Source organism: Tenrec ecaudatus, chromosome X, assembly GCF_050624435.1.
Source record: "Tenrec ecaudatus isolate mTenEca1 chromosome X, mTenEca1.hap1, whole genome shotgun sequence".
NCBI classification, from domain to species: domain Eukaryota; kingdom Metazoa; phylum Chordata; class Mammalia; order Afrosoricida; family Tenrecidae; genus Tenrec; species Tenrec ecaudatus.
In genome coordinates, this window is record NC_134548.1 from 86609626 (window position 1) to 86626534 (window position 16909).

A 16909-nucleotide genomic window follows, 5' to 3' on the forward strand; every position below is an offset into this window, starting at 1 on the left:
CAAACAAACATCTACTCTCCATCTTATGATTTGTTTCTCCAGTACCCCACTCCCAAGGAACCATAATGTGTTAGTCTGGGTACTTTAGAGAAACAAATCCACAGAAACTCATATGTATAAGAGAGTTTTATATAAAAGGTAAGTGCACATCTAGAAAACATCCCAACCCAGTGCTCCCCAAGCCCATTAGTCCAACATTAACCCATATGTCCAGCACCAATCCACAAAGTCCTCCATCTCACAAAACACACGCAATGATGCCGACTGCAGGAGGAAAGCCGAGTCAGTGAATGTGTAAGCATCTCAGAGCTGGCAGGGGTCTCCACACAGGTGCTCCAGCACCCAGGGCTGCATCAGAGTAGGTCCATGTGGCTTCTCCTCAGGGATGTCTTACAGGAAGTGAGCCTTGCCAGCTAAAGCAGGGAACTGGCTAAGGCAGCTGCACCCTGGTCTGACCATCAGAAAGCAAGAGACCAGAGAACTAGAAAGGGGAGGCTCACCGAGTCATTTATCTCTCCGCCCTTCAATTGACCCCACATGTGTTTATCGGCCAGGTCATCACAATAAACTTTAACTATCTCAGCTGGTATTGATAATTTTGCAGGCCTTATATAGCCCAGAGGCTTGAAATTCCCTACCCCCGATGTAGAAGCAGGCATCCAAAAATTTAGGTTTCCATCCCTGTTGCACAGTATACCAAGGTATATCTGGTATTTAATTTGTCAGAGGTAGATAGAGATGAATCGTGAAACCTTTGGTAGGCCCCTATCAGTAAATCATAGCCCAGACTTTTAGAATTTTAGGGGAAAATTTGTCATCTTCTGCAGGAAACTATTCTTTTGATTAACAGTTTTTGTCTTCTTATTGGTCCTCACTACCTCATCATGGACCAGTAAGTCACCATATAATTTGAGCTGCTCATCATGAATTAGGGATTGTCTGATCCACAGACTCATAAAGTTAGACATGTACAACAGTACTCCATCATTAAATAGAAATGGTGCATATGGGAAATGGTGCATATGCAAATGGTGCCGAAGGGCAGCTGCTTGAAGAAGCGGTTCAAATGCCTTTGATCTCCATTCCTGTCACACTACCATATTTTTCCCAGTATGCACCTATGACCGCATGGGGAGTTTCTTATAGATATACGCACTTAAGGAAGAAAAGTACTTTGAGCTTAGTTTACAGATGGCTCAACATGATATGTAGAAACCTCTTGAAAGTGGACAGCAGCAACACTACAGGCCCTTTCTGAGATCTCCTTGAAGGACTGTGGCGAAAGAAAATCCTCACAATGGGCAGGACTTTGAGGAGTAGACATGGTTATTAATTTGAAAGAACTGGTCAAGTGTGTGCTAATTGGCGGTAGCTAATGAAACTATGAATGGTCAGGAACTTGGAAGGAGTATTAAATATAGTAAATTAATATGACCCTCATAGCCATAATTCCTTATGTGATAAATTATAATTCTGGACAATATGCCTGTTGCTATGGTCCCATTTGGAAAGGAACTCTGGTGGCATCATGGTTATGCTTTGTAAAGTCAGCAGTTCAAAACCATTAGCTGTTCCATAAGAGAAAGACAGGGCTTTCTACTCCTGTAGAGAGTTACAGTCTCTGAAACTACAGGGGAAGTTCTAACCTGTTCTTCAGGGTCGCTATAAGTCGGCATTGTCTTGATGGCTATGAGGTGTTGAGCTGTGGAATGATACTATTTGGAGGCAGATCTCTGTTACAGGATTATAGTGGGTTACATCTAGACCTTAGTAGAGGATTTTTAACCAAGCCATGCCCTTTGTTTTCTTGGATGCATCTGTGTTAGTCTGGGTACATTAGAGAAACAAATCCACAGAAACTCATGTATAAGAGAGTTTTATGTAAAGGTTAAATGTACATCACGAAAACATCCCAACCCAGCGCTGCCCAAGCCCACAGTCCAACATTAACCCATTAACCCATATGTCCATCACCAATCCACAAAGTCCTCCTCCATCTCACAAAACACACAGCATGACACAAACTGCAGGAGGAAAGCCGAATCAGTGAATGTGTAAAAATGTCAGTACTGGCAGGGGTCTCCACACGGGTGCTCTAGCACCCAGGGCTGCATTGGCGTAGATCCATGCGGCTTCTCCTCGGGAATGTCTTGCAGGAAGTGAGCCTTACTAGAAGAAGCAAGAACTGACTAAGGCAATTGCACCCTTCTCTGACCATTGCAAAGCAAGAGACCCAAGAACTAGAAAGGCGAGGCTCACCAAGCCATTTATCTCTCCAACCTTCTGAGCCTCCATGCCACAGTGTCTGATCTATCAGATTTCTGCAGCCTCCACTACTTCACACAGGTCTTGGGTGTGCTCTTCCAAATGATTTTGCCATTTTTGTCTGTGTCCCAGATGATTCTTATACACCAAGGAATGGCATAGCAGATCATACCCTCAAGAAAAACACAGGATGGTGTGAAGTTAATAGTGACTCATAGCAAACCCTGTGGGTTTGTGAGACTTTAGCTGTTTTCTGGAATAGAAAGCCCAGTCTTTTACCCTTGGAGCTGTTGGGGGTTTAAAGATGCTGAATTACCTAAAGTTTACTGTGCCAACCTGGCCGATAAAAGCATGTGGGGTTAATTGAAGGTTGGAGAGATAAATGCTGCCCTTTTAATATTAAATGCTTGATTATTTCAAGGTGGGGGGTGAGTTCTGATTCAGACCTGAAATATAACTCCTGGCCATAATTTTGGCGAGTCCACCAGCTTCTATTCAACCAGACAGTCAACAAACATATAAAGAAATGTAATCATTAACATCGCAACCACTTATTTTCAACAGCAAAATCAGCAACTATACACATGAATTTCCCCATATGAAACACATAGAAATCAAATTAACTACATCTGTGGGCAGAGATAATAGAGAAGCTCAATACCAGCAGCTAAAATCAGCCTGTGGTAAATTCAGATCAAAGCTAAAGAAAAATTTTAAAGTTCATGAGAGCCAAATTACAACCTTGAGTCTATGTCAGCTGAATTCAAGAATGTCTCAAGAATAGATGTGCTGCACTGAACACTAATGACAGAAGACCTGCTGTGCTGTTGGACACCATCAAGAACATCATTCATGAAGAAAACAAAAGACCATTGAAGAGACAGGGGAAAAAATATGAAGTTGCATGTCAGAAAAGACTCTGAAACTTGCTTATAATTGGTGTAGAATGGGATGCAAACCATAAGGTCAGCAATTCAAAACCACTGAATACTCCTCAGAAAAAAAGATTAGGCTTTCTACTCCTGTAAAAAGTAAAATTCTCTAAACTCAGAGGGACATTTCTACCCTACCCATCTATTAGGGTTGCTATGTGTCAGAATTGACTCAATGGCAGTGAATTGTTTTTTGTTTTGTTAAGGCAAATGGAAAAATAAGGAAGTGGAAGATCCAATTAGAAAATTTCAGAGAGAATCTTGAAAAGTACACAGAGTTAGACTAACAAAAATGAAGAACAAGGTCAGCATATCTTACACTGAAAGAACTCAAGAAAATATTCAAGCATTTGATTTCAATATTGAAAGATTCTATAAGAAAATATTTTGAATAGTACAGAAACATAAAATTATGGAAAGAGTACAAAGTCACTGTACCAAAAGGATTAGTCTACATTCAACTATTTCATGAGTTAGCATACGAGCAAAACCCAATAATTTTGAAAAAAAGTTCAAGCTACACTGAAAGCATTACCCTAAAACAAGGCTCCAGAAGTGAGGGAATTCTGAGTGAAATGTTACAACAAGTTGATGAAACACTGGAGCACTTACTCATCTATGCTAGGAAATTGGAAGACAAATACTTGGCCACCTGACTGGAAAAAATCCATATTTGTGCTCACTGAAAAGAAAAGTGACCCTACAGAATTATCAAATTATAGAACAATATCATTAATATCACATGCAAGTAAAATTTTTGCTGAAGATCATTTCATCAATATTACAGGAGTACATTAACAAGGAACTGACAGAAGATCAAGCCAGATCCAGAAGAGTAGTTGAAATACAGGATATCATTGCTAATGTCAGATGGATCTTGGATGAAAACAGAGAGCACCAGAAAGGATGTTTACTTGTGTTTTATTGATGTTGCCAAGACATTCAATTTGATGGATATAATGAGCTATGGGATTTCCAGAACACGTCATTGTGCTCATGTGAAATTTGTGTATGGATTTTTGCAAATAGAACAAGGTCATACTGCATCATTTAAAATCAGAATTTGTGTGCGTTGAGGTCCGCTTACCATATTTATTCAATCTGCATGCTGAGCAAATCATCAGATAAGCTATATTTTATCAAGAATAATGTGACAGCAGGATTAGAGAAAGGTTTATTAACAACTGTCCATATGTTGCTTGTTGAAAGTGAGGAGGACTTGAGGCACTTATTGATGAAGATCAAGGATTGTGTCCTTCAGTATGTGATTACAACTCAATGTAAAGAAGACTCAAATCTTTACAACTGGACCAATAAGTAACATCATGATAAAGGGGAAAAAGTTTAAATATAATTTGAATATAACAAGGGTTTCATCTTACTTGGATTCATAATCAATGCTCCTGGAAGCAGCAGTGAAAAGATCAAATAATACGTTTGATTGGGTAAATATTCTTCACGAGATCTCTTTACTGGGTTAAAAAGGACGGAAGTTAATTTAAGGACAAGGGTGAACCTGACCTAAGTCACAGTATTTTCAATCACTTCATATGTATGTGAAACTTGGACGTTGAATAAGAAATACAGAAGAATCAGTGCATTTGAATTATGGTGCTGGAAAAGAATATTGAAAGTACCATGAACTTCCCAAAGAGCAAGCAAATATGTCTTGGAAGAAGTATAGCCAGCATACTCCTTAGGGTCAAGGCTGGTATGACTTTGTCACAGGTAGTTTAGACATGTTGTCAGGAGAGATACATCCCTGGCAAAGGATGGCATGCTTGGTAAAGCCGAGGGCCGGTGAGAAGTGGAAACCCCTTAACAAGATAATGTGACACAGGAACTGTAACAACGAGTTCAAGTATAGGGAAAACGGGGAGAATGGCAGAGAACATAGCAGTGTTCTATTCTGTTGTGCATGAGGTGACTATGGGTTGGAACCACCTCAATGGCACCCAACAATATCAAAAATCGTTAACTTATCCACTGCCATCACAGATCAATACACTATCTTCACTTATATTTGGATGAATGAAATTTGATTCACACCTGTCTTCCTCCAAATTATTATTTACATAACAAGAATATTTTAAAATATTAATGTGGCCATGACATTTCATTTATAAAACCTGTTAATAGCATTAGTCACACTTAAAGTCCAAATTGCTACAATACCCTGAATACTGTGAGCTCCTATTATTCCACCTTAACACCAAGCACTGTTCTGTCAGAATTTTCACATATGCTGCTTTCTTTTGTCTAGAACACCCTTCACTTTCTCTTCTTCTGGAATCTTGGCTTAAATAACACTTTTAAGAGAATTTTTAAAAAAAATTTAATGTATGATTTTAAAATAAAAACAGTAATTGAATGGCACAAGGTGTATTCCTTATCTCTTAACCTATCATATTTTTCCTACCTCCCATGTAACAACTCTGGTGCTATAGTGGTTTACATGTTGGGGTGCTAAGATCAGCAGTTCGAAACCACCAGCCATTCTGTGGAAGAAAGATGATGTTTTCTACTCCCATAAAATAGTTATAGTTTTGGGAAGTCACAAAAGAAATCCCATCTTGTCGTAGAGGATAGCTAAGAATAGGAATTGATTCAATGTCAGTGAGTTTTGCGGTTTCCTGAATGTTATCTCACATTCTCTGTGGCATTGTTTACTTCTCTACTCAGTATGTTGGAGGTGCCAAGGCATAATCCTAGACCTCGTATCTTCTCTTCTTTTATCCCTCTTGCCTCACTCTATTTAGTACCTTTCTTGATAACTCTGAACCACATATCTATAGCTTCAATCTATCCTCCCAGGTCCAGACATTCATATTTGTCAACTGACATGCATATCTCATATGCATTTCCAACTTAATATGTCCAAAACATTAAATAACAATACTAGTAGAAACAAACATGTTTTAAGTATTCACCATGCGTCTTCATTCAACAAACTGAAAAAATGAAACTTGAATGGGTCTCATTTAGATCATATAGCTAGTAAGAGGCAGCACCAGAACTTAAATGTAAGTTTTTAACTACTGCACTAACTTCCATTTCTTTTATCCTAGTCTTCATTTACTGTTTTATAATCCCACCAATGCACCAGCATTTACCCAACTTCCATGATCGAATTCCAAAGAATCATTTTTGAGTACACCACTTTTGGAACTCAGTATGTCCAGCGACTTGTCCTCCAACTCTTCTACAATAGAGTTTATGCTGCAATGAATGCTTTCTTTATTTTGTTTAGCAATCACCTCTAAAATAGATTCTGAAATGGATTACAAGTTCCTGTATGATCTACTTCTCCCCCTGTCTCTCAGCCACTCTCTCAATACCTTGCCTTCTAGAGAATTCTCTTTCAGACACACTGACCACCTTGCTTTTTACTGAATATTTCAGGCACATTTTTCCTAAGACTTTTTTGGTTTGTTGCCATCTCTTTCCAGAAAGACTTTCTCCCAAATTAACCACATGGCTAGTTCCTTCAGCTCCTCCATGTTTTTGTCCATATGCCATCTTCTAAATAATGCCACTCTAAATATTCTATTTAATATTGCAACCCACTCTTAATCGCATGCTTCTGCCATTTTAAAACTCCTTTACCCTGCTTTGCTTTTCCATTTTAAAATATCAGCTATATACTCCTAAAATATTGAAAAATTTAACAGTTTATTATGCTTCTTGTTTGTCTTTCTCCCTTCCCACACTATGAGTTCCATACGTGAAAGAATCAATGTCTGATCTGTTCACTAATATTTTTGTAGTTCCCAGCACAGAGGTTGGTTCACGGTAGGTTCTCGGTTAATCTTGGTTAGACAAATAACCTGATGGTTTCCCAGAGTCTAATCTTTCTTCCTTCAATATGCTCCCTCCACTGCAAAAAGAGGGGCATTCACAAAATGCAAATTTTATTGTTTCACTCTGTGGTAATAATTTCTTTTGTAAGAATCAATACTAAACTAGTCCCAAGAAGTTGGCGATTTAAAATGTCCATAAAATCGAACTCTTTCAAGACGAGATTCCATCCCCACCCCCCCCCACCCCCACTCCTCAGTTGAGTGCATTCCCTCACGACTCTGGGTTCTGTAAATTGCTGCAATGTCCCACAGAACCCACGAAGGTTGGAGGAAACGTATTACTGTGGTGGTGTGCACGGTTCAGTACAAAGGTCAAGCAAGGGTTAGCCAGATGCTGGGTCCAGAGGACATGCTCCACTCCTGGCTCTAACTGGTGATGAGGAAACTACACCTCCTACTTCTCAATGGGCTCATTTAATACACAGCACGGTGACATCGCAGGGGATCTTGTTGACAAGTACGCACAGGCAAATCCTATCTGTATCTTCCTCCCTGTTAATGCACTGGTAGGTTGTCCTCAAGGCTTGGCTCACCTGAATGAGGTCTGGTTTCTCTCCCCTTTCTGGTGAATACATAAACAATATCTTCCCTCCTTGTTCCCCCACTACCATCTTCTTTTCCCCGCACCCTTTTAGTTGGTTGCCATATGCAACTCTGGGTTGGGTTTGATCCCTCCGAGGGTGCCTGGACCTTGACCCAAAAATTATCCATTAAGTAACTTATCCTCTATGTCCGTTGTGCTTTTTGTGCACAGTGGACTCATGTTGTACTTGTCCTTTTGTGCTTGGCTAGCTTTGCTTGGCATAATTTCCTCTTCCCATGAGACATTATGTTTCATGCGTTAATCATGCCTTTTTTTAGAACATTTTTATTTTTATTTATTTTGAAATCATTTTATTAGGGGCTCATACAACTCTTATCACAATCCATACATACAGCAATTGTGTAAAGCACTTTTGTACATTCATTGCCTACATCATTCTCAAAACATTTGTCCTCCACTTAGGCCCTTGGCATCAGCTCCTCATTTTCCCCCTCCCTCTCTGCTCCCCCCTCCCTCATGAACCCTTGAAAATTTATAAATTATTATTTTGACACATTTTACATTTTCCGACGTCTCCCTTCACCTACTTTTCTGTTGTCCGTCCCCCAGGGAGGAGGTTATATGTAGATCATTGTAATTGGTTCCCCCTTTCCACCCCACTCTCCCTCCACCCTCCCGGTATCGCCACTCACACCGCTGGTCCAGATGAGCCAGTCAGGGTGCAGTGTAGCAACTATGAAAAGTACAACTTTCCTCTAGTTCCTAAATGCTTCCTCGACCCCCACCCCACCCCACCCCCCCACTATCATTATCCCAATTCTACATTACAAATCTGGCTAGACAAGAGGATGTACACTGGCACAGATAGGAATTGGAAGCACAGGGAATCCAGAGCAGATGATCCCATCACTGCTTTTTTTAGGGATGCGTAGTACTCCGTGGTTTGTATATATCAGAGTTTTTAAATCCCTTTGTCAATTGCTTGAAATTTAGGTTGTTTCCAATTCTTCATGATTGTGAACTCTGCCACGATGAACATTGGCGTCCAAATGTCTGGCCATGGTGTGATTCTTACTTCTGGGTGTATGCTCAGAAAGGGGATTGCTGGGTCATATAGTATCTTGATTTCCATTTGTTTTAGGAATTACCAAATTGATTTCCATAGTTGCTGTACATACCTACAGAACCACAAACAGTGGATGAGTGCTCCTATCTCACCACACCTCCTCCAATATTTGTTGCTTTCTAATTTTCTGAATTGGGCTATCTGTTCCCTTATGGCTAATGATCAGGAATATTTTCTCACAATTTATTGGACGTTCGAGTTTTCTCACTTGTGAAACTTCTGTTCAGGTCTTTTGCCCACCCCCTACGTGGTTTTATTGTTTGTTCTTTTGTTTGTTTTTTTCTTAGCTAGCAGCATATAGTAGATTTTAGTAATAAGCCCTTTGTCTGAGGTGTCCTTGCTAAAGATGTTTTCCCAGTCTGTGGACTCTCTTGGTGAAGTGTTTTGATGGACACAGGTGTTTTGTCTTTAGTATATCTCACTTGTCAATCTGTGCTTCCTCTGAGTATGTGCCCTTCCCAATTTCCAGTAGCCTACATATTCCCTATACCAATGTTCTTAGGTTTCTCCCAATTTCCTCACTGTTGGCCCTAATAGTTTGGGGTTTTACCTCGAGGTTTGTGATCCATCTTGAATTTATTCTTCTGCATGGATTGAGGAAAGGGTCTTGCTTCATTTTTATATAGGTAGGTATCCATGTTTTCTAGTACCACTTGTGGAAGAGGGTGTCCACTTCCTATTTGATATTTGTGGGGCCCTTATCAAAGATCAGTTGTCTGTATGCTGATGATTTTATTTCTGGGCTTTCTGTTATTTTCCTTTGGTCTGAGTATCTGTCATTATGCCAGTACCATGCTGTTTTGACCACTGTGGCTGTATAATAGATGTTAAAGTGTTAAAGTTAGGTAAAGAAAGCCCACTGACTTTGTCCTTCTTGAGAAGTTCTCTGCTAATTCTGGGTTTCTTCCCTCTCCATATGAAGTTGGTAGTCAGTTTTTATAATTCTTTGAAGAAAGGTGTTGCTATTTGTATCAGGATAGCATTAAACTTATATAGCACCTTGAGTAGGACTGACATCTGTACTATATTGACTCTTCCAACCCATGAACATGGGATATCCTTCCATTTATGGAGGTCTCTTTTGGTTTCTTGTAGTAGTGTTCTGTACTTTTCCTCATACAAATCTTTTGGGTTTTTTTTTTTTTTCGGAGGGGGGTAGGTATGTCCTTCACTATTTTAATTTGTGCTTGGCTATTGTGCTTGGCTATTTAATTTGTGCTTGGCTATTTGATCCTCTTTTCCATGATCTCGTCCTATATATATAGCAATCCAATAGACTTCTGTTTGTTGATCTTGTATCCTGCCATGCTACCATATTCCTCTATTGCTTCCAGCACTCCTGTTGTGGAGCTTTTGGGGTTTTCAATATATGGAATCATGTCATCTGCAAATAACAATAGTTTCACTTCTTCTTTTCTGTGTTAGTCCAGGCTGACTAGAGAAACAAATCCAGAGACACTCATATGTGTTTAAGAGAGAGATTTTTTTGTTTTGTTTTTTAACCAAAGAGTAATTGTATATTAAGAAATCCTAGGCCAGTCCAGATCAAGTCCATAAATCTGATTTTAGACCATATGTCTGATACCAGTCTATAAATTCCTCTTCAGACTCATGCAATACAAGCAATGATGCCGAATGCAGGAAGATCACAAGCCTGTGGGTGGAAACTGATGTGGATCCAGCGGTAGAGGAAGCATCTCCAGGACTCTGGCTGCCATCAGTGTGACTCCATGTGGCTTGTCAACAAGAAGGTGAAGCAAAGAGAGTGTGCATCCTGCCTATAGGGAGGAAGACAGGAGTTCCAAGAATCCTAAAGAAAAGGCCATGCCCACACAGAGGCATCAATGGCTATGACCTGATTGACAGGCTAGACTCTAGCCCTTCACTCAAATTGACAGATTATATAACTTCCACATTTCCCCAGATGAATACCTTTCATGTATTGCCTTTGCCTTATATTGTTACCTAGGATGTCCAGTACAATGTTGAATAAAAGTGGGGACAAGGGGCATCCTTGTCTGGTCCCATTTTTCAGTCGGGTTATTTTCATGTTTTCTCCATTGACTATAATGTTGGATGTTGCTTTTTCATATATAATGTATTGTATTGAGGAATTTTCCTTCCATTCCTGTCTTCTTGAGTGTCTTACACAGGAATGGGTGTTAGGTGTTGTCAATTGGTTGTTTGTTTAGGTATTTTTTTCTGTGTCTTGATATTATCAAGTGGTTATATCCTTTTTCTTGTCAATGTGGCGAATAATGTTGCTGGACTTTCAGATGTTCAACCATCCCTGCATCCCTGGAATGAACCACACTTGGTCATGATGAATTATTCGTTTTATATACTTTTGTATTCTATTGACCAATATTTTGTTAAGGATTTTTGCATTAATGTTCATTAGAGATATTGGTCTGTAGCTCTCAATCTTTGTGGGATCCTTGCCTGCTTTATTTATTAGTGTTATACTAGCTTCATAGAAAGAGTTTGAAAGTTTTCTGTCCTTTTCTATACTCTGGAAGAGCTTGTGTAGGTTTGGTGTCAGTTCTTCCCTGAATTCTTGGTAGAATTCTCCTGTGAAGCCATCTGGCCTGGCTATTACTATGGGTCTGTTGAGGATCTTGACGTCTATCTGGGATATTCTAGGAGGGATTATTTTTCCAAATAGTTTTTCATGTCTTCCAAGTTGTTGAATTCATTGGCATATAGACCTTCAGAGTACTGTGCAATTAGCCTTTCAATTTCATTAGGGTCTGTTGTAATTTCTCCTGTTTCATCCTTCATCCTAACATTTAAATTAAAAAGTTGTTACCTACCTTATCGTCATACAATCCATTTGTAGAATATTTTAGTTTATAAAGTGTTTGTCTCAAGGCTATGATATATACTCTTCATAATAATGGTATTTAAAAAAGAAAACCAAACTCACTGCCATTGAGCTGATACTCAATGAACGGCCTCTCTGGATTTCAGAGACGGAGCACCTTTTGGTTTCCAACTGCTACCTTATGCATAGCAGCCCAATGTGTAACCACTACATCTCCTACTACATGCGAAAAGCTAAGCCCACTGCTATGGGATCAACTCTCAGCACAACCCTATAGGACAGAGTAGAACTGCTCTTTAGGATTTCCAAGGCTCTAAATATTTATGGAATCAGATAGCCTCCTCCTTCCCCTGTGAAGTGATTGGCAGGTTTGAACCACTGACCTTTGGGTTAGCTGGTAAATGTTTAACCCACTGTGCAATCATTTAAATTATTATGATTTTTCATTTAAAGAATAGTTCTTCAGTAACATTAGATACATTCAAGTATTTAATGGAAACATGTGATTCAAAGCTATTACATTGAACTTCACCAAAAGTTCCATTGCGCAGCACTATTGCAGACAGTTTTTTCCTATGAATGCTTTAATTTCTAATTACAAAAGACAAAATTCTCAGGCCAAATTGAATTTTGAGCCCCGTAGCGTCTAATTACTAAATCCAGCTGACATCTTTATTTGAATTATTACTAAATTTTTCTAACCTAAGCAGATTCCAAGTCCATACCAAGTTTGTGAGCATACTTACAAACCTAAAGTTCCCTCAAGGATAAGGCTATAACTCTCTCTTATAGTGGAAGCCAAGTTTAAATGGCAGTGGATGGTAATGGAGATGACCTGAAGTCTGACAGATAGGGTCTGGAAAGCAGAATGCTTATTTTAGTTTATCAGACAAACTGGAAAGCTAGACCCTGTCATAGATGCTTTTGGAAACCTCAAGAAAGAAAACAGGTATATGGTCTAGGGAGATCGGATTAGCCAAAAGAATAGGGTCTAGAACATTCAGACACCAAAATAGCCAGGCAAGTTCATAACCTATGTTGTCTGGGGCACTAAAGTACAGAAGACATTAAAGTGACTTTAGACCCTGTACAAAGACTGCTGTCTTTCTTTTGTTACCCTCGTGGATCTGTAGGTAAACCTGAGCTCACAGATGCCGGCTCTCCAGAGAGTCTAAATTAAGGGTTGAAATGAAACATTTAAATTAAATTAAAAAGTTGTTACCTACATTTTCATCATACAATCAATTTGTAGAATATTTTAGTTTATAAAATGTTTGTCTCAAAGCTATGGTATATACCCCTTATAATAATATTATTAAAACAGAAAACCAAGCTCACTGCCATTGAGCTGATATTCAATGAACGGCCTCTCTGGGTTTCAGAGACTGTAACTCGTTATTGAAGTAGAAAACTTTGTATTTCTCCCGCGGAGACCCTTTTGGTTTCCAACTGCTGACCTTGTGGTTAGCAGCCCAAAAAAAGTCTTGTGCAGGAGATATACCAAATGCATTATGTCATTTGATTTCTTGGCAGCTCTTTAAAAAAGTATTTATGTTGAATCCAAGTAAAACGAAATCCTTGGCAACTTTAATATTTTCTCCTTTATGGTGATGTTGCTTGTTGGCCCAATTGTGAGGATTTTGCTGTTTTTGTTTTCCTATAATGAAGTAAAATCCACATGGTCAGTTTAGTCCATGTTTTTCATCAGCAAGGACTTCCAGTACTCCTTATTTTCAGTGAGCAATGCTGTGTCTTCTGCATATCAAAGTTGTTAATGAGTCTTCCTCTTAGTGCTAAATTCTTCTTCATTTAGATATAGTTCAGCTTCTCCAATAATCTGATCAGCGTACTAAAAACAAAAAAAAATTAATTTACTGTCAGTGATTACATCAATGCTAATTCACAGCGACACTGTAGGACAGGGTAGAACTGCTCTGTGAGTTTCTGAGACTGTAACTCTTTACCAGAGTAGAAAGACCCATCTTTCTCCTTCAGAGCAGCTAATGTTTTCAAACTGCTGATTATTTGAATCATAGCCCAAGTGTAAACACTTGAGTTACAAGGCTGATGCACACCTTTCCTGATTCTAAACCACAAACAACCCCTTGTTCTGTTCAAATAATTGCCTCTATGTCTTTGAACAGACTCCACATGAGCATAATGAAATGTTCTAGAATTCTTACATTTCACAATATTAGCCATCATTTGTCACAAAGTTCAATATTTTTGCATAGTCAATAAACACAGTAAACATCTTTCTTGTGTTCTCTGTTTTCAGCCAAAATCCATCAGGCATCAGTAAGGATATTATTCTTCACTTCACATCCTGTTCTGAATCCAGCTTCAGTTTTTGACTGTTTCTTGCCATTTACCAATTATTTTTCCATGACCCAATCATTTATAAATACTTTCTGCAGCCCATGCAAGACATGGAGAGGAGCACAAGATGTGTGTGTACCCTTTTCCTCCTCCACCACTGCCACTGCCTTCTTCTGCCTCTCCTGGTGCTGCTTCTGTGTTCATTCCATGTGGACCTGGTACCTTTTTCGTGAAGCAGGAGACTCAGGTACTCAGCACAGAGGAAGACAAACCCAAGGAAAGAGTCAAAACTGAGAAAAATTATCACATTAAATTGAAGATAGAGGTGCGGGATGGTTCTCTGGTGCAGTTTAAGATTAAGAGGCATACACTACTTCGTGAACTAAAGAAAACCTATTGTGAACGACAGGGTTTTTCAATGAGGCAGTTCAAACGCCGATTTGACAGACATACAATCAATGAATCAGACACACCTGCACAGTTGGAACTGAAGGATGAAGATACACTTGATGTGTTCCAGCAGCAGACAGGTGACATCTTCAAATAGGAAACCTCCTTTCTTCCAGAACTCAGTTCCTATCTACCAACACATTCTTAATTTAGAAAACAATTGATTCCATTAAAATGACACAGAGCTCATCAGAAAGTTGAGAGAAGAGGGAAACGCAATAGAACCTTGGAAAGATGTTCATAAAGATGAAGTGAGAATTATAGGCAAAGAGCTTGGACTTCCAGAGGAATTAGTTTCCAGGCATCCATTTCCAGATCCTGGACTTAACCATCAGAGTAACATGTACTGAAGAACCTTATATTTGTAAGGACTTTCCTGAAACCATCAATATTTTGGAAATTGTAGGTAATTTTTCAAGTGTTAAAAAACACATACACTGACAGAGTCAAAGCTTGGACAACAGAAGAGGATCAGGAGAAGCTGATGCAAATTACAAGTCTGCATTCACTGAATGCCTTCTTACTGCCAGTTAAAAGTGTAGGTATGCAGGGTGACTGTCATGCTTACAGTTATGTGTGTGAAATCTCCAGTAAAGTGAGCCTGACTGGGAGTTTATTATTTTCCTAGCAAAGCTTATACCTTGACTGTGTCACAACATTAGCAAAGTTGTATATATATTTGGTCCATCAATTAAAGAATCTCCCACAGATGTTATGCTTTGTGTTACTGTGGGTAAACTAGAGAAACAAATCCACAAAAATCATATATGTATAAGAGAGATTTTTATATAAAGGGTAGGTGTACATTCAGAAAGCATCCCAACCCCCTCCAGTCAAAGCCCAGAAGTCTGACTTAGCCCATATATCCGACACCAATCTACAAGGTCCTCCTCAAACTTGGAAAAACACACACAGTGATGCTGAATGAAGGAGGATCACAGGCCAGTGGGTAGAAAGTCTTTTAATCCAGTGGCAGTGTAAGTATCTCCATGCTGGCAGGGGTCTCCACATGGCTGCACCAGCACCCAGGGCTGCTTCAGGGTAGGTCCATGTAGTTTCTCCTTAGGGCTGTCTCGCAGGAAGTGAGCCTTACAAGCTGAGGCAGAGAACTAACTAAGGCAGCTGCACACTAGCCTGACCATGTGAGAACAAGAGACAAGAGAACTAGAAAGGTGAGACTCACCGAGCCATTTATCTCTCTGCCCTTCAATTAAGCCTACATGTGTTTATTGGCCAGGTTGGCACAATAAATCTTAACTATCTCACTCCTACTTTCTTGACAACAGGTGTGCTTAGTACCTTAAGACAAGTTGATTTTAAGGCCCATAACATTCTCAGGGAGTTTGACTATTCTGGGAAAATCAGCCATATACTGTTGATTTTGACATCAGTACATTTTGATTAGAATCCACTTCAGAAACAGCCTTCATGCCAGAAATCTGTGGTTATTTGAACCTTTATCACGAGTGACTTCATTACTGGATTACCTGTGACACCCGGCAATGAGATAGATCCCTGTGGACGTGGTGCTAAAGATGGGCAAGAGATTCCGAAGATAGCTGGTATTTCTCAATTATGTATGACTCAACAACTAATTCCCCAAGAGTAACAAATTTCTTGTTCTGTTAAATACAAGAAGAAGAGGAGGAGGAGGAAGAGTTAGTCTCAGAAACCCACAGAGAAAGTCCTACCCTGTTCTATAAGGTCACTACAAGTCAGCATTGACTAGGTCACAATGATTTGTTTGTTCGTTTCTTTTTGGTTAGGTTGCAGCTTCTTGACTAGTTATTGTCTCCTCTGTGATGTTAGGGAATTTTTCTTCTGATTTCTCATACTATTTTCTCTGATTCCTCTGTGTGAAAGTTAGGTTAATTTTTCCAACCTGGCCAATAAGAACATGTGGAATTATTATGTCACAGTTTGGAGGGCAAAGAGATAAATGGCTCTGCAAGGCCCACCCCTTTCTCTCTTACTCTCTGGTGATGGAGTATTCTGGAGCATGTGTGCTGCTACTGCTGCTGCTGCTGTAGCTAGTTCTCTGATGCAATCTGTGAGTTACACTATCTGTGAGACAGGTCAACCTATGGATTGTGTTGCTAGAGCATAAGGCTCCTTCAAGACCTGCTTCACCATGCTGCTAGTGGCTACAATGCTCTAGATTGAGGCTGGTGGATCCTGTCACCTTGCATTGCTTGCATTTGATTTCCCATCTGGGCCTGCTTCACAAGCTCCTGAGCTACTGACTTGGTAACATACTCTGCCGCTTGCTGCATGTGGGCAGACTCTGCTTACCTTGCCCCAGGAAGAACTCTGCTATCTGCTTCCTTGACCTTGGACCTAGAAACCCACACAAGTTGAAGAACTTCCTGTTCAATGGATATGAGTTGAATGGAACCCACCGTTCTGCTGTGTGGACTAATTATCTGTTATATTTCTTCTCGCTGTATAAACCTGTATGAATGTGTGTGTGTGTGTGTGTGTGTGTGTGTGTGTGTGTGTAGGAACCAAAGGGTTATGATTTTTAGAGAAGCACATCTCACACTTTTTTTTCACTGTCCTATTGGTTTAGTTTAGACTGGTAAATCGAGT

At 39.6% G+C, this 16909-nt stretch overlaps 1 pseudogene; it reads left to right on the forward strand.

The window, feature by feature from the left end:
* The first annotated feature begins 13997 nt into the window (after positions 1-13997).
* On the forward strand, positions 13998-14417 carry LOC142433485 (small ubiquitin-related modifier 2 pseudogene; annotated as a pseudogene).
* The last annotated feature ends 2492 nt before the right edge of the window (positions 14418-16909 follow it).